At 38.0% G+C, this 26,207-nt stretch overlaps 1 long non-coding RNA gene across 1 annotated transcript; it reads right to left on the bottom strand.

The window, feature by feature from the left end:
- Positions 1-16,614: 16,614 nt before the first annotated feature.
- LOC140252178 (uncharacterized) lies at positions 16,615-22,377 on the bottom strand. Its single transcript, XR_011903558.1, has 3 exons — positions 22,251-22,377; positions 17,190-17,416; positions 16,615-16,686 (listed from the first exon to the last, which is right to left on the bottom strand). It is a non-coding gene; the product is annotated as an uncharacterized lncRNA (long non-coding RNA).
- Between the last annotated feature and the right edge of the window lie 3,830 nt (positions 22,378-26,207).

Genomic DNA, 26,207 nt, shown 5'->3' on the forward strand with positions numbered 1-26,207 from the left:
TCATTATTAGTTCAAGAGCCTAACCTTGCAGGTGTCTTAACGAAATGTCCAGTGCCAAAACAACCCTGGGACATAGCTTGCTTATGCTCCCATCTAACAGATAACCTCATTTTTATATTTTATTCCCCTATTAATAGAAACTAAAATTGGCCTTCCTGGGTAAAAATTTTCATGTACTATTCTACCCATAATTCATTCACTTCTGCCACATAGCAAAACTTCTAATTAACAAGGCCTCTCAGGGGTCTGGTTAACTTCTACTTGCACTACTATACTGCTGAAAACCTTAATATGGTCAACAACCCCCTAAAAAGAAGAAGCTTTGCACTTTCTGAAATGAGAGAAGAAATGATTTTGCATGGATCAGTAAAGATAGCAATAATTGCTATAAGGCTTACTGTAATTTATTCAGAAGTTTCTCAATTGTTCATAGTGGACTGTCAGATGTAAGACAGCATGCAAATGGCGCAGATCATAAAAATAATTTCTAGCCTAGGTTCTAAGAGCAAAACTCTTGCAACATTCTTTTATGGCTAAGAAATGCAGGAATAGAGAAAACAATGTGATTCCTATGAAAGTAACAGAATTGCATTTTGCATTATTCATACTCTTTTACAGAGCTGCAGCAAACAAAATAGTACAATTTTCCAAGATTTATGCAAAGGACAAAATATTCATGTATTGCCAACAGTATATTGGTCCTCTTTCAATTTAGGTAACAATTAAAGTCTTGCTTCAAAGGGTCCATCTTTCTCTGTGACCACTGGTGCCTTCAGCCATGAAAATACAGAAAAGTTTCTTGTAGTTGTTGGTTGAAAGATACATAAACATTTGTAAATCTGATTAATTTTAAGAAAGACATGGAAATATATTAGGACTATTTGGAAAAGTAGAAATTATACTGAAGTTACGTAGTTTGAACATTAGCAACTGTAGTAGTTGCTATTCTACACATTTTGCAAAGGAAAATAAATAACAGTGACAGCTAATTGTCTAGTTCCTATACTATCTTAGCGAAGTGTTGTGTATATGAGCTTGAATACAGCATTTCAAATACTTTCAATCATTTGTTGTCACATTCCCAAGGACATCCAGCTTTCTAAGACAAAGTTCACATAGTTAATTTTGAACACGTGGAAATACAGAAGCACATTCTCTCAACATGGCTACCTCCTAACCGCATTTGAAAAGATCTTAAAATGTTTTTAACTGCACTGTGGCTCCATGATTCTATTATGGTTGATTTTTGGGTGTTCCTCTGTTAGCCAGAAGTTGAACTCCATTATCTTCGCGAGTCTGTTCTACTCAGGACATTCTGTTCTATGATTTTATGATTTTACTCATTATTTGTCTGTACGTATTAAACATGGGATTCATGCCCCCTAAGTTTAATCATATACAATCTATAATGTCTAATCTAAGCTAGTCGTCTAAAGTAATCATCTAAGGAGAAAGATAAGCACTCTCCGAGAAAAGCCTCTTGCTTAGACAGCGTATGACATGGGTTTGAAGAGGAAAGAAAAATAGCAAGCAAATATTTTGTATGATCAGGACTAAAGATTGTATTGATGTTCTGTTCAAACATTTCCTGATACTACTCCTGATATTTTTATAGCAATGCTGTGGCCTTCCCATAATCTCAACAAGACAAACATCTATTTTCTATGTCCTTACAGAACAGGCTGCATTCACAAACCTATAAACTCAGTGCCTTGCTTTGGGATCTGTGTTCTCCGTAGACAAAAAAGGAAAAGAAGATTCCATGTGTGTGCTCTGATTTGCTCTGGATGACTGCAGTGATTCTAGACCTCTAGACCCGGACCTGTTGAGAAAAGGCAGGTTGTTGTCAGTACTGCTTCTCCTAACAGCACTCTGGTGTACTGTCATACATGTTCATCAGTGAACAAAGAGAATAATATTCGGAATAAGAATATTCTGAATAAGATTTCTGTAAGGCCCTACTAATGATTAAAACAGTGAATGAAAAGATGCTGACTATAAGAAAAGGGGAGAGCTCCACACTGCCCATGTGCCAATGGCCTGTCTACCTTTTTCTATTTAGTCTACATTACTAGCTGGCAGTAGACATCTGTTTTTCTTTTTCTCTTAGGAAAATACATTGCTGCTTTACCTGTTCTTCATCTTGTTTTATTTTACTTTTCTTCAGGAATTATGTCTTGGAGGAATTTCATGTGCTATTCAGAACTTGACTGCTGAAGATCAGTAGCTTTTATGTTTGCTTGTCAATGGCAGATGTTTGTGTAATCCCATGTTCCATACTCAAGAGTGCTGGATGTTACAGCCTTGACATTTGGCCTAAGATTGAGGATTTGCTATTAGTATTTCCCCAGGAAACTGACACTTGATGGACAGGATACATAATCCATGCTCAGATACATTTCTTAGTGAATTGATGTCCTTTGCAAGTCGTTGCAGGCAAAGACACAAATGTAGTGGATCACCACCTCTTCCCCACCCACACTCTATTTTAATAAAATGCAACATGCATCGCAGCATAAGCTATGAAGCATATAAATCTGCAACATGCAGCTTGAAACTTGCTTACAAAACACTATGAGTGCCTTTCACATTTCCCTAGTGTTTATTTACTTATGCAGGAAGCCTAGAAAAGTATTTTGATGTATTGCATGCCATAATTTTTAACATTACTCAAAATGTTTCAAAAGATTTTTAGTGAAAGTTAACCCACATCAATCATGACCTTGACATGAAAAATTACTGACAACCTTTAAATAAAGGAGGAGAAGTAGCAAGGACTCTAATACTCCTGGCTAATGCAGAATTGTTCAAAACATTCAGTGTTATGCACATACTCTGTCTACAGTTGAACTATATAAAAGGAAGCCAATCATTTATTACCATGGCAAATGTAATTAAAGATCTTTTATCTTTTCAACTTATAGGATCCCGGAATGTGCACTTTATATAGTGAGAATTATATTTAGTAACTATTGTATTAGTAACTATAGTAACTCTTTCTACTTTAGATTAACATAGATTTCAGTGAATTCTCTGGGAGCTTTTCAAAGTTAATAAAAAAGTGTATTCAGGCTGTGACTCTGTAAGATGTGTTGCTCCCTCTACATTGTATTTCCTCAGCTGAAGACGTACCTGTTACCCAAACAAAAGATGATACTGGAGTAAGCAGGCTGACTGGCTTTCCCAGTACTCTCCTTTGGAATGAACAAGAAACCACATGTGAAGACTTGGTAGTCTCACAGGATTTGAATACAGAAAACTTTCTATTTGGTAAGCACAAACAGCATTGCTTCCAGCTCTGTGCCAAAAACTCATTAAGGTGCCTAAGAAAGATGGCATATATCCTGTAATTTGTCAGAGAAAAGTACACTTCATCAGAAATCTGAGAGTTAGGTCATCGTGTCAAATTCCCTGGATATACTGAGAGTTTTGGTCAATTTGATATCCTGAGGCACAGAAAATAATAATAATAATAATAATAATAAGGAAAAGATTATTTACTCTATTATTATGGAAAAATTTAGACTTGAAGTATTTCAGCTGTACATTCCTCTAGACTGGATGCTTTATAAAACCTTGCTATTACAAATCCAGCTTATTGCAAAACCTTGATCCGCAAAGCCTCTTTACATACAGATTTCTGGTGGGTTTTTTTTGTTGTTGTGTTTCTTTCTTTTTTTTTTTTTTTTTTTTTTTTTTTTTTTTGCAGCACATCTAAATCATATCATCTAATTTTTTCAAAGTTCTGACTGCACTTCTCAGTCTCTTATAGAATGTCTACAAGTTGTGAAAGCCATAAAACTTTATGAAAACGTTATAACTACTTGAGAATATAGAAACTGCTCTTCTTGTCCATCTGACTTGTAATTGTGCTCTTGCACTGGACAGGTCCACCCATAAACATCTTATCACAGTTTTAAATCATTCAGTTCTATACATCATAAGGAAGTAGAAGGTGGCAATATTCTGCTCATGGTGGTAGTTTCACGTGCTTTACTCAAACTCTTTCTGCCACATGAACTAGAAGTATATTGAGATAATAAAAGATCTGGGAGTTGCCAGTGTCCTTGAAATAGTTACTTCACAACAGACTATGTTTAATTTAAGGAAAGTATTTTCCAGAGAATATGCAGGAAATGTGAACACCAATCACAAGTAAGAAACTAAGAGTAATCAAAAGCAGATGCAACAAAAGAAATTCTTCTTCTCTGTGATGATTTCTTTCTGCCCACAAGATAACTGTAAATTTAGTATCCTTCAGTAGTAGTCATGAGAAGCTCAAGACCAAGTTTGCTATTATGAAACTTTGGGACAACTAGTAAATGGAAAATGTTTAAGGAAAAACTTTATGAAGAAGAAGATAGAATTTGAGCACATGCACCGTTCTCCTTGTCTTAGTTCTAACCAGCAAGTTGGTTTAACCATAGCTCATTCCCAGTGTCTTAAGTGATTGCTCATCTGTAGAGCTCTCTTTTTCTAAGAAAATCAAATGATTGATAGTACAGATATTTACAGTTCTCAATCACTCTTAAAGATGAGCTCTTTTGCTTTAGAAAACTCTAAAGCATCTCATGAGTTTTAGTTTTGTGGAAGGTGCTGAAAACATCTCCTCTTCTCTATTTTTAGTACTTCACTTGTAATGGCAGGGAGCACTTCAGGAGAATCTATTGGCCATGCTAGATTATGTCTGACCACTGGACTGATGCTCTAAAGGCTTTAACCCATGGGATTCTGTGTCATAATTCTTCTTCCACTTCATTTACAATACACCTATTTTTAGCATCAGTGTGAGACAGACCCAATTACACCTGAAGTTCAGCAGCATGTAATAACTGTCTGATTTGACTCTTGAGTTATTCTAATAATAATTTCCACATTTTAACATCATTTTCATAATACTATTTGGTTTTAAATACTCTGGTTCCAAAGTCACATGATTAAAATCATGTGCTTTCAAAAAAGATGCATAATGACAAAGTCAGGTGCCCATTAGTGTTTTGAGGGCTACATGGAACCTACAAGGTTATATTTTAAACAGTTCCATTAATATTTTTTCTGAGTGTTAGGAATAATAATCCAGAATGAATGTGTACTGTGTACTATTGTAGCTGTGGAAATATGAAAAAGCTGCTTTGAATGTTAGTCTTCCTTTCCAAGCAGCATTTCAAGTTATTTTTACTCCCTCTGTCAATACGTTTGTATCTTCATGGACTCCTGTCCTTCAAGAGCAATTCCCAGCCTCTTCACAGCCCCGTTCCACTTGACTGAGTTGATCATGCTCTATGCTTGACTGTCTCCAGCTGTAAATAAGACAGAACCTGGAATCCTGTTTTTTGTCTGATGTGTTCTCATGTGAACTGTTAGCAACCAGATTTCATTACTGGATCAATGTTTGTCAAGCACTAAGCATCCATCTGAAATCCAGTGTCTTACATATAAGTCTATCAATCTCTGCCTGGATTTCCCTGCCTTTCTATGTGCAGTGAAGTAAGTCCAGGGCCATTTTAAGGTAATTCTGATTTTTCCTAGACTGGTTAGATTTATTTTATTGAATATACATAAAGCATCTGTGTGGTATAAATACCTTTAGTCTCTCTACATTCCTCTATACAACTTTGCTAATACCTGGTAATGCTGTAAGGTTCAATGTTCCTACATATACACACGGAACTAACCAAACTACTAGATATCAGCCAAGCCCAAACATTTACTGCAAAAAAAATCAGTTTCAAGTTACTGCATATGTTTGGTCACAAACATTCACAACGATATGATGGATTAGGTGTAAAAACAATTCTGTAAAAAATGAAGAGTATATTTTCATCCACTGCAGGCATGTTTTCTTCCAGCAGGGGATATATCCCAGGAAAATCAGTTACATAGTAAATCTGATTAAATAAATTACTAAAAACAAAAACAAAACAAAAAAAAAAAACCCACCCTCCAAAGTACTGATACGTTCATTTGCCTTCAGTTACACAGGATATTAGCAAGCTGAAAAACAGAATCACAGAACCACAGAATCACAGAATGACCCGGGTTGGAAGGGACCTCAAGGATCATGTAGTTCCAACCCCCCTGCCTAGCAGGGCCACCAAACATACGCCTTTACTAGATCAGGTTGCCCAGAGCCCCATCCAACCTGGTCTTGAACACCTCCAAGGACGGGGCATCCACAACCTCCCTGGGCAGCCTGTTCCAGGACCTAACCACTCTCCTAGTAAAAGGAAAAACCTGGAGAATGGGAATGCACCAAGTCATTCTTAAGGTAATACTTACAGATAGCACACTTTACAAGAATGTACATTCTCAAAATAATTTTAGCCCAGAGCAGTTTGGATTTCTATAACTTTGAAGGACTTAACTAAGCCATATCTAGAACTGTGACTAAAACATCCTTCAGGAGATTAAAATGCAGTATTTCCTTCAAGTTCAGGTGTAGAAGAGAAAACTTCAGTTATGTTATTGTCGCAAAACCTCATAGTAAACTTTGACTTGTGAATGCTGCTTTCCACTGTACACATATATCCCATTAATGTCAGCAGCACATCAGAGATGAGACCTGCTGTGCATATCTGAGAGAAAAATTTTGTTACTGTGTCTAAAAGATAAAGAATTGTTTGTGCTGAGATTTGGACATTGTTCCCAGAGCTATATAATTAGTTTTAAATGCTGTAGTTACAATTCTGCTATGGATTTGCATGTGTAACTCAGCGTGATTGAAGTGGGATATGAAAAGCAGAAGTGAGTTTTGTGCTATACAGGAAGCAACATATGAGCTTATGCCCACTGAAATCACTGAGAGCATTTTCTTCCCTTTGCTGGGTCAGGATTTTCTCCTATGTCTGGCTGAGTACTCAATAGCTTCATTCTCGGAGATTCTATTCCTTAACCCTTTTCTTCTGGCTAGATAAGATAAAGTATTTTCAAGAAAAAAAAAATATATATATATATGTAAAAAGAGAGCCCAAATAAATGCATAATTTTGATATCCTACTTCTCCCTGACATAAAAGGAGAAAGAAAGGATTTATGCTGCTACCACACTTCTCATTCTAAATCCAATGTAAATACAGAATGAAATGTAAATCCATAGGCTTTTCATGTTGTGAATTTTACAACATTTTTAATATTGATTCATCTATGCACTGGAAAGTATCTTTCATTAAAAAATACATAAGCAGTTGAGGAAGGCATTGAGGTGATGTCTTAGCATCTACTAAAGCTTAAACCCCTCTTGTATACAGCCAGGTGAAATCCAAGAGTGGGCAAACTGACATAAATCATGTCCTTCTATGATCTCCAAGATTTTATTACATGCTTACCTTTACGCTTGCAACTCCTTGGTTACATTTCTATTGAGCTCTCCCTCCCCATGTCACTGTCTTAAGTATTTTTCACTTTTCTAATGTCAAAAGCTCTTCTGTTGAGAGGACTCAACAGGAAGTGGATGCAGGGAGTACAAGCTCTAATGAGATCCTTTAATCCACCCCTAATCCCACTCAATTAAAACTCCATTGATGACAGAAAAATCATTAAGTGCTGAAGAACAGGAAAATGAGTGAAAACAACCCTGCATAAGAAATTAGATGCACTGCTTTTAACAGGGATGTCCTGCTCTTCCTAGCACACCTCTCTTCAGTGCCATTCCTGGAAAGTAAAGCTCTTAACTCTTACAGCTAGGCAGGTAAAAATGTATAATCTAGTAGGCAGTTTAAGTAATGCAGCTCTCATTGCTCAGGGAGAGATATATACAGAATACCTAACATCACACATTGTACCACAGCTGCGGGAGATGGAGGGAGCTGGACACTTATGTGAAGTGTCTGTTCAGAAGCTGTTTTCTTCTACAAACTAAAAACATACAGTAGTGCTAAGCTATGCATCCCCAGTCTGCTTATGAATGGCTGCCTGTCTATTTTTGTAATTACTTTTAAGATGGACAGTTTGCAGAAATATGATAAAAACAACAACAACAACAAAAATTAGAAAAAGAAATTATTATTCTGTCCACAAGTCTGTCTTAATTGCATTCCTTATTTTTTTTTCTACTGTAAAATGCATAGGGAATTTATTGTCTGATATCTTTATACTTAATTCATTTCTTTTTTACTTTACCAAATGAACTGGGGAGGAAACAAAGCCAAGGAATCAATATTTTGAGGTAGCTGTCTCCTTTCTATGCACATCATTTTCCTCTTACACCTTCTGGAACTTCTTTTGCTGTAGGGAAGTAGAAAGCACAGTAGATAACGTAGAAAGAGCTCTTTCTAAAGCAGGTCTAAATGGTATTTTCCACTGGAAAATCAAGAAGCAGCATGCTGCAAATGCTGAGTATAGTTTAATGCAACTTGAAGCAGAATTGAATCCATTTACACCACATGAGCCCCCTCTTCCCAGAGTGCACGCATGGGTCATGGAGCCAAAAGCAGTACAGGGACCAGCTGGACTTTGTTGCCAGTTCTGGTGGTGGACAGAGGAAAGCCTTTGCAAACAGTCTCTTTGCATGTTCATGCTGAGAATCTACAGCACTGCAGTCTTGATTTCTCATGGATCCCAGTCTTAATTTCCTTCCTTTCTTGACCTGACATAGCCTTGCTTTCTGTCTCAGATAATCTCACAGGAATGAGGAGGGCATGAAGTAATTTACAGAAACCTCAGACTCAAGCAGTTGCAGACTTGTTGGATTTATTTGTTTCCCCTCTGTGATTTTACACTGGGAGTGTGTATGTAGACTTCCATCCTTCTTCATCACTATCTTAAAGAAAAGAAAAGGAAAAGAAAAGGAAAAGAAAAGAAAGGAAGAGAAAAGAAAAAGAAAAGAAAAAAGAAGAGAAAACGAAAAAAGAAAAAAGAAAAAGAAAAAGAAAAAGAAAAAGAAAAAGAAAAAGAAAAAGAAAAAGAAAAAGAAAAAGAAAAAGAAAAAGAAAAAGAAAAAGAAAAAGAAAAAGAAAAAGAAAAAGAAAAGGAAAAGAAAAGGAAAAGAAAAAGAAAAGAAAAGCCTGGTACTTCTCCAGGCAATCTGTGTGCACCTATAAAGTGAAATGAATCTCATAAACATTAACCATGTTGAAACAATACACTCGCTGTTTGTGATCGCATTATGAACAACTTAGATGTAAGACAATTTGTAGACATCTGTAATGTCACTGCACTGCATAGGGAAACCCAGCCTCCACACCTATAGTTTAGACTCATTATCAGAACCTTTATCTTTTGCCTTGCACAGCAGCTTTGTCCATATGACAGTGCTTTTTAACAAGCTCTTCTTCATCAAACAGTGCTCATATTTTCCCTTCTGACCACTTTTACACACATCTTTCATGGCCCTCCTCCCTGCTTCTCTGATATACACTCACTGCTACCTACTGCAAACTGCAGATTGCTGAACTTCCTTGCTACATGCTTAATGTCTTGTTCAACACCTTGTATTCTAATTCCTATTTCGTGTCCCGAGGCATTGCAATAAAAATAATAACTCACAGGTCCTGACCCTTCAGATACTCCCTTGTACAAGTAATACCCACTAAGACTGGTATGCACGTTGGAGAGCAGGCTGATGATTTGTACAACTGGCAAGCAGAGGCACAGGAGATTCTTTAGAGGTTTCACTTGATAAACAGGAGAATGTTGCCATGCTTGTATTTACTGACATTTATTTTGATATAACAAAAAGCTTTTGAAAGATAGGCACTTTCCAAGGATTGAAGTACCTTGCAACCTGCTTACAGATTTCCCTTAGACAGCTCAGATATCGTCCTGCTCTCTCCTTGGCCACCAGTCACAGTCAGTGCCAGCCGTCAGCTCCAGCAACAAAACTACAGGACGTGCAAATCTTCCACAACTCCTCTGAGTTCTATTCATAGAAACATACTATGATCTACGCTCAGTGGTGCTGGTGCCAGTGATAATTTTAGAGGAAACTTGGCAGGTTTCTTCTGTCTCCTTTTTTGCACTATTTTGATACAGGTAATATAAGGTCAGAGTCAAGACCTTGCTGAACAATTTCTCTGTCATACTACACTGCAGACTTCTTGTTTTCAGAACTTACTCAGTGCTGTTTCTGAGCAATCCATTAGGAGACACACACAGTTACTTTATTTTGTGTATTGCTAAATTAAAGAAAAAAAAAAAAGACTACTGTTTTCTGCAGAACTACATAGTTTGATAGGCCTTATGAATAACATTTTAGACTGGATGATTTTTTGAAGTCAGAGAATACACATAACACTCAAATGGGTGTCTGAGAAGTTGGGTCCCTTATCAGCCCTGTTATCAGTCTGCTTCTTTCTCTCGTCTCGGTTTTCCATCTGTTAAATAGAGATGAAGTATACCATCAACCATATGAAGATGTTGAGGCCTGTGGATAGCCACGCTACTGCAGTCGGGTAAATTGTGATCAGTACTCATCTTGTAAAAGAGCCCTTGCTAAGAAGCTTACTAATGATGACATATAAAATACTATATTCTATAATTTCAGAATCTAAATATTCTTACAGACTAAACCTAGATTTCTGAAAAGAGTTATTTTCATCTCTCCAAAGTCTGACTTTCCTGGACACCAGGACTTGTTCAATGAACAGTTATGATTTTAGCCTGCATTCCACAACAACCACTAACTACAAAACATATTTTGAAACTGTGGATAAGAACTTTCAGCTTCTACAAAACTCTGAGGAAAAGTGTAAGAGTTTTGGGCTCCTCTGTGAATTTGCCACAAGCCAAGCAGTCCACAGCAGGATGTATATGGAGCAGTTCACAGGCTATAGCATGGTCTGCCCTGCCCAGTGCTTCTGGAGAGCTGTGTATATGTGATATATGTACAGTGGTAAGTCAATAGGCTGTAGGAAAGCCAGAATAGCAAACAAACACAAATAAGAATCAGGAAGTAAAAATTCAGGTCCTGTCTGGTTTCTTCATGGAATAAAACAGCACTGTTCCAGAGGGAATTGATCAGGCAATTCTGACTCAGTTCTTTCAACTGGAGTAGACTTAGTGCAGTCCTAAAAACTGATGGGCAGGATAACAGTAGACTAACAAACCCAGGCACATTTTTCCCTGCCGCTGCAGATACAAGACTGGATGGGATTTCAACAAAAACTGTGAGACGCCACCGTCCATACTCAGGAAATTCTGAACAGTTTGAACCATTCCTAAAATACACTCTCTTGCTGAGAGTTGAAACACTGGGTCACTTCTACCTGTGTTTTGCTCTCGTTTTATTGGAAGTTAGTGCTGCAAGCCAGCAGTGAGGAAGCAAGACCACAGCCTGGATCCAGTTCTGACACCAGAAAGAAAACATAGGCCATTATGACTACCTTGGCTGCAAAATCTTACCCAGTTCAGATGAAATATGGGACTGTGATGCTGCTGCACTTGTATCTGCTGCTTTCTGCTAGTTTGTAGCATATGTATGATAAATGTAGCATGAGAAGAGAAAAATCATCAGAGCAGGGGGAAAGACCTTGTTTCTTCAAGCCTGCTTGATGGAAAACTTTTGTGCAGAAAAAAACACAAACTTTAAAAGAAAGAAAAAAACACTTAGAAAACAGATTTTTGACATTTTTTTCTGTATAAAATATTGTATTTACTATTAATAGGATTTTAATGGTGCCCAGCTTGTAAGAAAAGAAGGAAGTTACAATCATTCTGCCAATATGTACTACAGAGAATAAGAAGAAGGAAAAAAAAAAAAAAAAAAAAAAAAGACAAAACCATATGTATATAAAACTACATTTTTTCAACAAAGAATAGCTGCATTATTTGATCTTATGGATTGTTGCGGCTTGCCTCTTTAGGAGTTGCTGAATGACAACTTAATTTGCAAGTGGGAGAGCAAAGACTATAATGTGATAATTTATCTCCAAATGAAGGCAGAGCAGGAGCATGCACAAAATGAATCAGCCCCCTTCACAGACTGTTGCTGAAAATAGTCTTTTAGTATAAAGTATTTTAGGATTTAAAAAAAAATAATAATAATAAAATAAAAAGCAAAATAAACAAAAAGAAAAAATAATTGTAGCTTGCTGATATAATTCCCCTTGTCCTCTTAATAGGTTGTTTGTTTGGTTTTTTTGCATGGTAAAGTGATATACCACGTTAGACATGCCTGACAGGGCAGAACATTTGGGTTTGTTTGAGAGGAGAAGAGGATTTTTTAACATGCAAGTCTAATGGTGTATCAGGCTTTTAAGCATCAGGATGATCTATAATGTATCCTAAATTGAGACTACATATCGTGGTATTCAGAAACATGTTGTGTCTTGTTAAATTTTTTCTGTAATACAGAACAAGAACACAATAGCTTCAGTAAATCAAACTAAAATGAATGATTAAGTACGTGATTTAATACTGTGTATTAATTTTGGTTCAGATGGTCCTTTCTTTGTTGTATAATTCAATTGCACACAAGACTACATCATTTGCATGCTATAGCAAGGTGCATTATAAAAATAATCTTAAATTACGAAGAACTGAAAGGGAACGATTGTTAGGATACAGTGCCCACCAATCAAAGACAAGCCTTTAGTGAGGACACTTCTTGAATCTTATTTAAGAGCATGTACTTAGTTGCCTTAGCAATTCTTCCTTTTCCCTAAAATCCAATCACAGTAGCATCCCATCCCTTTAAGGTTTCTAGAGGCTTAGCCATTAGTGCTCCTCCTGTAAACCTTCAGTAACCTCTTAGCAAGTTTTAAATTTTCCTGCATCTATCTCAAAACTACAGATGTACTGTATCATATCCTTTCAAAGAATTCAGAGCTAAAAGGGGAATTTCTTTCTAAATTACTGTTTTAAAGCAATGTAGATCTACCTGACTTCTCTGTGGAGCCCTGCTGTCTTCATTTAAGTGATTATTCCACCTCTCCCAGCTTGTATCTTGGTAGTTACTTGCTCCTTTCTCCATCTGATATCTACAATTGGTTTCAGAAACAAGGTAAACAGCTCACTGGGTAACACAGAGTACATTAGTTATAACAGGTGTAAATAAAAACAGAAAGCCTGATTAGGTCTTAGCTGACAGTCTGAGAGCCTCCTTATTGCATGGAGGTCAAGTCAAGTCTATGTTGCTGCCTCCCTTGGTCCTGTGCTTCTGTGTATGTCTGGCAGGAGAAGGGCAACGTATCAAGCACAGCAACCATCAAGAAAAGCTTCAGTACTTCTGAAAGGAGGCCTGTCTGTGATTTTTCCAGCTGAGACCCTTTTGCTTGTGTAAGACACAGCATTTTTAAGCTGCATCTTGTCTTTTCCCAGTGCTGAGAAAGCCCATTTATCAAAACCCCTTTTCTTCAAGTGTGGAAAGGATCTTCCCGAAGCCTGAAGGTCTATTCATGATCTTGAGGAACAGTCATTCAGCTTGGTAAGAACTGCTGCCCTCCACCTATCAGCTCAGCATGAGCCTTGAGATCTTCCTCCAGATGCAGTGGAAAAGCAAATGCATTGCCAATCCATCCTGAGTGCACAGAAAATAAGTTAGTGCATGTGTGCCTATGTCTGTGTGCAAGAGAAAAGTTTGAATGAGTGTGCAGGACAGCTACTGTGAGCAGCTGAGTGATGCACATTGGTAGAAGCCATTAACCATTGGTACATAATGGACAAACAATGTAGGTTACCACTGAGGAAGGTGTTGTAGGGAAAGACATAAGATGACTACAGGCATGCACTGATTGTCATGCCTTAGCCCGTGTAAATCTTAATCATTTTGCTTCTCAGTTATGAACAGTTTTATTTGGAGCTGTATTGATCAGAAATAAATTCATTTTCACTATAACACTTCTCCCTCTGTACGTAACTGCCTCGTTGTCCTCCCAGGAAAGTCATACTCCAAAAGCATTACAGAAAGGAGAACAAATTTGCATTCATGAGAACAGAGGTTTTGTCACACAAGGGGGAATGCTGTTTTCCTTTTCTCTAGTGTTCTCATTCCTGTGGACACAAACACATTAATATGAAAACAATGATGGCTTATCTCAACTGTTGACTGTTTTATAATAGAGATGACAATCTTCTCCTGACCCCCACAGATCACCAGCTTAAGCTCTGAAGCAAGAGGCCTCATTACCCTTGTAACTCTTTAGTAGTAAGGCTGCAAAACTTAAATGTTGTTCCTGACACCTAATCCCTTTTTAATCCTCCCAAAGGGCTTACTTCAGCAATTTCCATGGCAGTGATTCCACCACTGATTAGTTGCACACTGCATAGAATTTCTTCCTCTCTGCCTAAGCTTGCAGACATTGATTCTCACTTGCTGCTCACCAATTTACAAATCAGAGGAGGAAGGTCTCTGATTTGTGAAGATCTCCTGATCCTACTGTGTTCAATAGGAGCTACAGGGTTCTGAGCCTACCTGTAAATCAGCCTGTAAGTGGAATGTCCATTGCTCTATAAAATATTAAAAGCCTGTAATTAGAGCATAAATTGTAAGAAATACGTTTCTCCAATCAGACAGCATACACTTTTAGAATTCATCCAAAGCCATTCATAGACAGACACACTTGGATGTTTCTTGCACTTTCTGTGTGTGGATCTGTGTTTGTGTAAAGACAATTATCAAAGAAATAATATCGAGTAGTGGATTCCAAAGAGTCTATTTCATGGAAGCAGCTACATCCCTGTAAGGAAGCAGCCAATTTGACTAACAGAAAACTCTTTCTCATTAGCTTGTTTTCAATTGTTCTTGCTTGAGAAATTTTGTTTGTTCTCATCAATGCGACTTTGAAATGAGACTAAAGGGAAGGAAGCTGGCTGGCACAGAAACTCTTACACTCTACACCAAGTCTTCACAGCACAAACTTCAAAAAGAACCTGCAGTGATAGAAGTCAGCAGTTGAGTTGAATGATTTCCTTAAGATCTCAAGTGTCCAAAACAACAAATTTAAACATTGTGCCTTAGAAACATTTAAAACCATATTTGACCTTAACAAGGGTTTTTAGTAAGGCTTATCCCACATAACCTTTGCCTAAGTTCAGCCTTATTTTGCTACTTGTTAACCTCTCCATTACATAATTGTCTGTACTAGCACGCATCGTGTCTCCTAACTTAATAACACCTGTGAATTCAATCAGCATGATACCTTCCCACTCCCACATCTCTAATAAAAATGTTATATGAGTCTATATCCAGCCAAGATCCTTGTATCATGCTTCTTGAAACCTCCTACACTGTAATCTTTCATGACATTTCAGAAAAAGGCTGCATGCTTCTCTTTACTGCATATGGAAAACCAGACTGGAGATATACATGAATAAATATATTAACTGACCTGTATTACGGAGGGAAGAAACAAAAGAGAAGAAACCAGTTTCCTTCCCTTTTATGACTATTTATTTATGGTTATTTATATTTAAATAAATAAATAAATAAGACCGTTCTTATGTGCTTTCTTCAGCCCTAGTTTTCTTGTACTTAGTTTCCAATAAACTCACCAGCAATACTTTGGGCTCTTTGTTTCTCTTATGTTTATACATTAATCATTTTATATGACAATGGGAAATATCTGAGCAACAACAAAAGCAGACTGTAAGGCAACTACAGTAAGCATAAAGGACCAAATGCTAACCCAGTTATGTTAATGAGCTGGTTATTTCTGTTCAGCAGGACTTCCTTTGAGTTCAGTATGCTAACTACAGACTTCAGTAGGAGAATAAATGGTAGGAAGTTTCTCTTGGTTTGTGTGAGCCTCTATGAGCATATTTACAAGACACCTAGCAATTGAGAATAATGCTCGAGAGAATTGGCAGCACCTCAGAAGTCTTACATTTGCTGTCCAGAGGTAGGGAGCAGGCTCCATCCCTGATGGCAAAACTCCTGGGAATTGAATGGCCCCGGCTAAAGCTGCCCTCCTTCTCTGAGAGTCTCTAAGGAAAACGTTAGGTGACATGACCTGCCTCCCCAGGGATGTGCCTGTCCCTCTGGGGAGTCAGGGATCTGTCTGGAGGAAGGAAGCCACCCTGCATGCCCCAGCAGGGGGGACTGCATCCTCTCTCCTAAACAGTGAGCTAAAATCCATCAGTCATTTTAAATGTGTCATACACAGAGCTCTAGACTATGGCATTTGAATAAACAGCATGATACTGGTTTTGTATTATTTTTTTTCATCTACCAAATAGTCTCTCTTATGCAGCCCAATACTACAGTAATGGGCTCTGGATAATAACTTAAACAGAGTTAGTCTTTAACCATATTGCAGTGTTTGTCCTTACAACACAACAGCACTGTGACATTTTACAGCAAAATATGAGAGAACAAGCGATAATGAACAAATATGGTTGCATCACGTTGGGAAACAATAGGCTAAGTGCCAAACTTCAGGCACTTCTAAGTGATATCCTTGTGTTTATACTATTAGTTCAACCAACATTACTCTGCTTCGTACTAAAATAATAACAAGAACAGAACCGTTTGTTCAGCCTGACTGCTGGAAAAGGAAAACGACGCTGTGTGTAGAACTGCAGGAAATTATGTTGACTGATAACAAATATAATTATTTCCGAATTATTATGATGGTGTCACAATCATTCCAGGAACGCAGATTTTTTTTTCTCCCCACTCCTCCCTTCCCCCCGCCCCCCTCTCAGCACAACTCCTTATCTGCCCTCTTTGTTCTTACCTTCTGCAGCAGTTGTAACACTGGCATGGTGCCCCAGCACATGAAAGCTATAGTACTGTGGATTATCAGAGTTTTGCCTGGAATAAGATGGATGCAGAAACACTCTTTTTAACAAAGGCCCTGCTTTATCTTTGCCCAGACTTCTCTCTCTTGCTTTGAAGCCTTGGTTGGGTATATTGTGTCACAGGGCAGCATAAAGAGTAGCTAATTTCTAAGAGGGCTCGCATGCTGCAGAAACAGTTTGTTCTTCAGAAACAATATGCATCAAACAGAAAATACATCAGATGTCATTGTAAAAAGGTTAGCAATTAGGGTCCAAGGTGTTGGTTGGCAGTAAGAAACAGTGCATAAAATGGATTCTAGCATGAATGGGGATGAAAAAGAAGCCATGATTGAAAAAGGCCCCCAAATAGGTAAGATATTGAAGAATATTAAAGCTAATGAGGTACATTATAGAGCAACCGGAAAGAAAGGAGATGGATTGTGAAAATTAGACCTAGATGAGGAGAAAAGTAATGAAAAAAGTACTAAATTAGAATTGATTGACAACAGCCTGTTAAGTAATATTGAAAATAGTTACCTGAAATGGGGAAATAGTCCAGCAGCTGGATTCTGGTTTTGCATGAATTACCCATGGGAAGCCATTTGGATGAGAAGAAAACATCACCTGAGGCTACTCTGGCTCTGTCCATGGGGAGAAGGTGGCAGCTTCAACTGCTAAAGCCCAGAATGGTAAAAGCCCCCGGCCTGCTGCTCTCATACTATCTTTTAGCAGCACCTGGACTTGCTAGTAGACCCTATGGCACACTGAAAGGAAAAAAGTATCCAAAAACTGTTGATAAACTTTAGATAACGTTCATTTGCAGCAGCTAAATGGCTAAGGATAAGACAGGTTTACAGAGAATAATTACAGAGTATGTCAAAGCAGAACACAGGCTTCAGTACAGAAAAGATCATTAGTCAGTAGTAGAGACCAATGTCGCATGAAGTGACAGTTCTAGTGGTCCCTAGCCACACTTTTGTTGGGCTACGAGCCATGAGATGGGGGTTATGGCAGGCAGAGGTGTGTGTGTGACTGCCCTGCTGCATGAGGCTGGCAGCAGGCTGCTGGCACTACGGCTGGTCACTCAGAACAAGTCATTGTGAAAGAGGCAGTCATGAATGTCTGCTGTGCACAATGTGCGCAGTCACATCTCATCAGAGGTGTCTAATGTCCTAATGATGTCTGCAGATCTTATTGACTGTGCACAAGTGTAAAAACTGTTTCAGACAAGGGGACTTTGTCCCAAGTGCTGCTCTGAGCTGAACCTGCTTCAGCAGGGTTTAAACAAGCTGATCTAATTGTAACAGAAGTTTGTTGTTTTGAAAAGGCCTGTGTTGATCCCAGGCACTCAGGTGTCATGTCTATGGCTTTTCTCTGACTGCCAGAGTTCAGAAGCCCTGGATCATAGCAGCAGCTCCTAATTGGGCTTTTCAATATACTGTATCTCTGCTTGGGGAAATCCAGTAAAAGAGGACTAGCAAACAAAGCATGAGGTACAAGTCCGGCCAACTACTGAGGCCTTGTTTGTGTGGAAGCATTATATGCTAGACCAGCCTAGAAGCTTATAACATTGCTTTGTAAGAGCCAGCCCAGAAAATTAAGTTCTGCAGAACTCCTCTCTCACCCATCAGACTGCTACGTGAAAGGGAAGCAACTGAGGTCTGATATTCCCTGTCACACATATCAGCAGATTAACACAGACATCTAAATGGCTTTCCTACACAAACCTATAAGGTTTCTGACCAGGCTCCTCATTCACTCCTCTATCTGCATTGTTTCTGCTCAAAATGCCCTAGCAACTCCCATTTTTGCTATCTTCAAAAGAATTCATGGCAGGACTACCATTTTTCTCCCTGCCTTCATAACAGGCCAACACTACTGCCCAAAATTTACTCTGTCATTCTGATGCTTAGAATGTGTTTTAGAATATAGAGATCTTGTAGAACATGAGATGAACATGGGGTCTACAATATACGTGATATTAGATGTTAAAGAACAAGAAATATTCTCAAACAAGTACATCACTTTCCTCCAGCAAGTAATGTATTAAAACTACCTTGGCTGCAATCTGTCAGGAAAGAAATTATCACAGGGTCTTTTATAGGGAAACTGTTTATAAGCAGTGTTCAAGGAGATGGGTCATGAGGTCCTCAAACAACGCTGTCTTAAAACAGTGAAAATGGAAAAGAAGAAATTTGAGAGAACCAAAATCTGGAAGCTTATCTATGTAGATATGCTACCGTTACTAGCTACATATTAAGCCAGCTAATGTTTAATTTCACTAACCTTGAGTAGAAGCCTGTGAAAGGGGTACAATCAGACAACAGACGCAAAAGAAGAGATAAGGAAAAATGTACAAAGATTGTCAAGGAGGAGGGCTAGTAGAGGATTTTGTCTGCTAAAAAAAATTAAGTTATTCTTAATGTGGAGAGTCAGAAAAGAAGAAAGGATACTGGAAAACGCTGAAGACAAGAAATCTGAACTTTACAAACGTACTGGCCAAAGAACTCATTAATATATATTTATATTTAAATATACACACACATGCATTTTGCAGAGATGTGAAAAGCTTAATATCTTGAATAATATCATAATCACACTTTCCCTTTCTGAAATCTGTGTGCCTTGATGTTGGCAATGGGATTACACTATTTTTTTTTTTCTATTTATCTATACTGCATAAAACTATGTTAGATATATAGTATGTTATATCCAAGGCTTTGATACAAAGAAACGCTTCCTTTTTTAAATTATTACCATTCATTTTTATTCGTCAGAAGACTCATCAGAACTACCTGCCTCTGAGAGACCAGATTTATGCCTAGCATCTTTACGCTTAACATTGATGTCACAGGCAATTGGAAGGGGCTAAAGTGGCCATCTGCCTGTAAGCAACTGAGAATAGGTTGCTGTAAAGAGTGGAGAACAAAAAGAAACTCTGTTCTAGGCCCTATCAAAGCAGCAAAATTTAGGAGCAGAAAGAGCCTCCTCCTGACCGGGAATGCATTGCTGGCTACTAGCAAAAACCCTGATCTACAAGAGCAGCATAAGCATAAGAACGTACATAAGCAGTTAAACTTGGGTTTTGGCTTATTTCGATTATTTGGGTTTCTTACGGGTGAGTTTTAACCTTAACTAACTCTTCAGTCTGGTTCAAGACCTAGCACAAGCATACGTGCTGACAGTGGAACAAGGAGAGGGCATGAAGTGGGAATGAGCAGCCCAGAGAGGTATGTCTTTCACTGACTTTCCTGTTACCAACTGCACAAGAAATCGTGGCCTCAGAAGCAGCTGGCATCTGGGAGCATTGCACAGACAGGCTACAAGAAATCACTTCTGTTCTTATATTGCTGCATAGAGCCAGAGCATATTCTGCCACATGCACATATCAGAGCACTATAAATAATGCATTCTTTGAATCTTGTTACCAAAACAAACATGCCATTGTTAGACACCCCGCCAGCATCTATGTGTTGTTACTACTAAAAATATTCCTTGGACCTTAAAGTTTCATCTGTCAGCCTTACAAAGCAAAAGGTAAAGATGTCAGACAGCTAGTTAGGAACAAAATTTCAGTAGAAAACTTCAGGATAAAGCACACTTAAGCAATTTATTCGTTCAAATTTTCCTTTTCTTGTATTTCAGTGTGTTTCACTATTAGCCCACCGGCTCATAATAACTTCCTATGTGCTCATTGGAAGATGGATGTGTTTTATTTGCCTGTTTAAGTCCCAGAAATCTTCCCTATTTCAACCACATATGAAGATAAAATGTATTGGTTGGTGAGGTATGAATAGGCTGTAGGGAGGGCACAGTCTGCCTGGATGAGACATTTACTCTTCTCATAAGGGGATATATCCAGTATCTTCCAAGTTTCCATAGGTGCTTAGCTTGTAATGAAGACAGATATTTCAATTTCTCCAAGTTTTAAGGAAGGAAAAATAGAAGTATTATGGTTAAAGGTCCTTCCTGGCATTTGTGTATTAGTTTTAGACAAAATCCTTAAGTATTTTCTTAGGGCTAAATCATCATAAATGGATATACTTGTGGAGGAAAAAAAAACTAAAAAGCCTATTTAAATAGAACATAGACCACAGAGGACATAGAGAGGAAGGACAAGGAGTAAAGGAAGGAGACTTGTCATTCTTATCCCCTTGAAGCACTACACAGTGTGATGCCTTGGGGCAGACCCCCACAAAAACTCTGGCAGCATCAGTTTCCATGCAAGGTACTGGGGAAACCACAGAGGAGTTCCCCCTTTCTCACTACCACCTCTATAGCTGTAAAACGTCTCATTTTTTGGTGTGCATCAATAGCAGCAATTTAAACATGGCCCTATGCTACATTCAGGGCTTATTTTCCCAGATCACTCACAGCTGCTTTGCTGATCTTTATTTGTACTGTGGCAGTGCCTCTTTTCCTAAGGTATTCACATAGTCTTTGTCATTGCCTCGTTCAAGTTTCTCCCAGTCTCAGACGTGCTTATTCGCACAACAGTTCTATGAGAGCGCTGCTATTACCCCGTCTTGGAGCAAGAAAGTCAGTACATGGGGCCATAAGGGTCTAGAAAAAGGCAAGCACACATCTGACTTCCACTGATAGCAGTGACATTTAGTCATCTAAGCAGAATTAAATGTCCGCACCTAAGACTCATCTCTGCTCGGGAGGCAACGGAGTGAGTATTCAACCTAGCTCTCACTGCTCTTATGCTACTTTACCATCTTAAGGACACTTCTTTTCTATGAGGAATATACCTGGTGAAACTACATACTAACAAAGATGCTACTCACCCTGAAGCATAAATATTGTGGTCCCTTATTGCTATATAAGTGATTTTTCAGAGATGAAAATGGAATAACACTAAGGTAACACGGAAGAAAAGTAACCATGGAGTTAAAAGTTAATAATCTCCTTTCACTGCCTCAGAAATGGGTTTCTGAAGTCCCGCCTCCTAGAGGCACACTCTTCCCCAAGTGCGTTCCTGGTTGAAAAGTCACACCTGAGTAATGGAGTTCTCCTGCTGTGCTGGGGGTTTTCCTGCTCAGGACGGTCTGTGGTACTGAATTTTTCCTGCCTAATGATTGCAGGATTTGGTCTTTTAATTGGTTTCTGTATATTAATTGGATCTGAACAGCTAAGGTATTTATTTTGTAAAGCAGCTCTGAATGATGAATAACCTACGATTTTTCATAAGGAGTTTCACTATACAGCCTGAAAGGGAATGCAGATTTATGCAATAAATACAACTGCTCCAAAAGGGATCAGATTTATCTTAGCAACAGGCAAAGTCTCTCTAGGATTCATCCCCAGCCCCAGCCTATCAGTCAGTGTATCTTTCTTCAAAGTCCAAAATGCAATAAAGCTTACTCTTTTATAAATTATAAAAGTTTTGTCTGAGACATGAGGAATTCCTTCAAGTAAGAGGTTTTATCTCTTAATGGATCACATTAACAGCAGTAATATTAATAATTTAACTTTTATCTTAATCGGGATTGTATCCAAATTATTAGACGTGTCCTTGAGCAGAAACGAGCAAGGGTAATTCAGGGTGGCAAATTTAACACTAGAACTGGATAAGTAAATAAAGAAGAATCTTACCAAAAACCGGCTGAATCTCAACAATTGCCGAGCCAGCAGGATGGCTGGAATCCTAGCGAGTTCACCCTTTACGGCCCAGGAAAAGTACATTGTTAAGCAATTTTGTTGTTTCTACCAGCAGACCTTGAAGTGGAAATTAACGAGTGGTGGTATTCTCTCACACCCAATCCCCTGTACATTTGCATTCATTTGCATATGAATGCCCAGCTAATTGTTTTGAAGTAACAATTAAGAGAACAATAGAGGAAAGAAAAGGGACTCCAGGCAGCAACTGACACCTGGGAGTCTGTATTAAGAAAAGCTTTTACATATTTGAATTAAAAATAGACAATGGAACAGAAACAGGCAGGCATAAAATTCATTACAGAGAGAAAGTAGCACACCACGTTCGTGCGCGCTATCACGCTACAGAATATGTTTCTCACTCGTGCAGCCAAGAGACTTAGAATGTACTGGATGGTAAAGGAGGTTTCTCCTTTTTGGCTGTGTTTTAGAAAAAGGTTGCTTTCTCACATTCCCTGAGTGCCTAAACTAAAGAGTTGGAGTTCAGAAGGAATGGAGGATTTTGCCAATTTGGCGTTAGTCTCAAAGAGGATTAGCTTTCCCAGAAAAGTTCCGGTAAGTACAGATGCAACAGTGCCTCTCAACGTTTTGGTTCTGGTTAGGACTGGATCTATTGGAATATGGTAATAGAGGTATGATTTCTGTTATAACACCATAGGTGCCATCTGTAATCTCTACTACGGCTGCATATCCAATTGGGATCCAATTACCAGATTGCTCATGCAATGTATTTTGTTAGACTTTCTCCTCTCCTTCGGTAATGAAGTAATTCTTTTTATCAGGAGCAATTGCTGTTAACTACATGACTGGCAAAAGCTCTGTCTGTGCTGTCCCCTCCCACAAGGAGAAGCCTGGGGTTGGAAAGTAGGCTGGAAGAGGAGCAGGAAACAGTTTCACTTCTGAATAATAACCTCTACTACTAAAGGCATTTACTGACTTGATATTTGTTTAATATGTGTGTTTAGTGGAGAAAAAATAAAGCCAGGAGATCAGTACAGGGGCAGCTTCCACAAAGCAGTGCTATGTCACCTCAACCTCTTTCAAAAACATTTGCTTTCATGGAGTTTAGAGAAGGCAAATCGTATACAGTGTACTATATGGGATTATTTATTTATTTATTTTAAGGGAAAAAAAGGACAGGTTCGCTGAGGAAAACACAGAATCATGACCTATTCCTGATCCAGGAGGGACCATAATCTGCAGTGAATGCCTGGGAGATACTCCTAGTGCAAAGATGAAAAGTGTAATATGACCATAAATTGCATTTCCTGAAACGCAAAATTACTAGCCCTGGGATATTTATGAACTAGTTCACATGGTGCCAATAATAGCACTGTGGTTCTTTGCTGCTCGTGGTGGCAAAATACCCCAGTATGCACCTTGCCTTATTAAGGTAAAGTTCTTATTATCTAGAGTAATCAAAACTAATTCTCTTGCAATTAATTCATTTCAAATAGAAGAGACATAAAATACAGGAGCAGATTATCTCCCATTTTTATTGTCCTTCCCTGGGTACCTGTAACTTCAATTTTGATAAACATGATTGGGATGTAAGTAAATTATACTGCTGTATATGTCCATGATAGTCAAGGCATGTGAATACAGAGTATTATATTTGAAGATGGTCCTAATCATGAGATGAAATATTTATAACATATTCTTCAGTATTGCCATGTTCAAGTTGTCTGAGTTGCTGATAAATAAATAAATAAATAAATGTAATATATACATATGACTGCAATGGATTTTCTCTTACTTTATCACAAAGATAACCAAGATAGACCCATAGAAAGATGGAGAAAACTTTCACTATAAAAGACTTGAAAATACAGAATAATGGATCTCCACATTAATTGTTGAAATAAGGCACTTCTTTCTCTTCCTATTATTTTACTTTTCCTGTTTTTCTATTCTTTTCATGTACTTCTAATACATTAAATAGAATGTTATGGATTGAAAAATAAAAGTCTCTGTTATGGATGAATTATTTTTTTCCATCAAGTTGTCTGAAGGTTAGACAGTCAACATCTACAAATTACACAGATGTGTCATATTCCTAAATGAATTGTATTATGCTGGCACACCTATGAATTCTAAAACAGATCTGTCACAAATCTCAGTATAAAATGCACCCCACTAATTTGTCTGGGAACATCCAGAATACAAAAATATTCAGGCTCTAAAAAGCAACAACATATTGTGGGTGATGTTCTTTATCAAGTAGTTGTATTTGATCTCCATTATTTATCTCTGACTAATCAACAACTATTTCTAAATATAAAAATAATTGAATAGCAGTGCATTGGTGACATTATTTTACTGCTTTCTTAACAAAAGCCATCCACATGTGTGCTGTATGAAAACAGGAGTGAAGGAGGAGACAAACAAGAGCTCAGAGTCAACTGACTGGTTTGAAGGCAACCGCTACTTCAGAGTGTAATATGATGATGAACGCTTTCAAAAGGTCCCTGTAAAATATAATCCCCTATCAATTTCAATGAACAAGACTGTAGAGAGTAGAAAATTAGTTCCCATTTTATGTCAGCAACAAATAAGAATGCATTGCGCAAGAAAACCAATTCTGGAACTGCTGATTGAGGAGTCAAGGCATTTGGTGCAGTGTTGATCTGCCTTGAATGCAGTGGGGACAAAGGGAAGAGATTAGTTGAACATTTTTCTCCCAAAAACCTGGTGAAAGCAATGGTGGGAAAGGTTAGTGCCAACACCAAGGACATTGGTTGTTGAGACTGATTTATCTGAGGAAAGACGGAGGAAATCTGATTTGTGACAACTAGTGATCTCGGTCTCTTCTTCCGACACTATGAGAGATAAGATAAAGATCAAATTGAAAAAAAAAAAAAGAAAAAAAAAAAGATTTTTCAAAAGAAGGTTATTTCCTGCTATAGGTGGGTAGTGGAACAGTCAGAAATAACACAGTGTTAAGGATGTTTGGGGGAGGGAAATTGTCCAAGTTGAGAAAGACTGGTGCTTAGGCAGGGTAGGAGAAATGTTAAATACAGATAAAAATGTTGCTCAGTTAGGGCACTACCATATCATAAATAATAAATATTAAAAACAGCTTATGTAGAACTCATCATATGATACAATGTTAATTTTAAACTCATGCCATTATGATTGGAGTTTCTTCAAATACATTTGTAGCTCATCCCAAAAGTACTGCTTCCTATTTACTTTGATGCAAACTACTACAGATACAAAGAACACAATAACACTGTTTGATAGAGAAAATTCTCAGCTACAAAACACTTTTTCAAAACAGTTACCACCACAAACTATGCATTTTTACCAGCATAAACAAGAGCCTCTTTGCCACATTCATAAAATGTGCAACAGTGGAAGTAACACACTGTCACAGTCACTACTGCTGAAACACATCACCCATTGCCTTACTGTGCTCACATCCACTCTTTGGTCTCCATAAATGTTCAGCAAGCATCAGTGAATGTCACTGGGTGCCATTTTTTCCAGATGGTGGAATTCAGTAACACAGCTTTGCTTCACATGCACTTCCATGTCAGACACCACTTTGTCAGATGGTTCCTCTGTTGCTATCTGTAACAGGGCAACAAAACATAATGGAATATTTCTGGGAAGGCTCAGACTCTGCTGCCATACCACCAACATCCACCTCTGATACTGTGGGCCAACATCATAAAATAGGAGGCATTACTTTCAGAGCAGCCAATGTATTTCAAGGCAGAATACATTTGTTCATTCTTTTAAAACCATTTTAAATTTATTAATTTAGTATATGTCGTACTACGAAGTGCACTATTATTTCCTACTTACTACTGAGAGTTTAACTTACATTGTCATAAGTTGTAATTTTGTGGTGGGCTAAGTGAAAAGTGAATTCTATTTTCAGTGTTAAGC

Source organism: Excalfactoria chinensis, chromosome 4 (genome assembly GCF_039878825.1).
Source record: "Excalfactoria chinensis isolate bCotChi1 chromosome 4, bCotChi1.hap2, whole genome shotgun sequence".
Lineage (NCBI taxonomy): Eukaryota > Metazoa > Chordata > Aves > Galliformes > Phasianidae > Excalfactoria > Excalfactoria chinensis.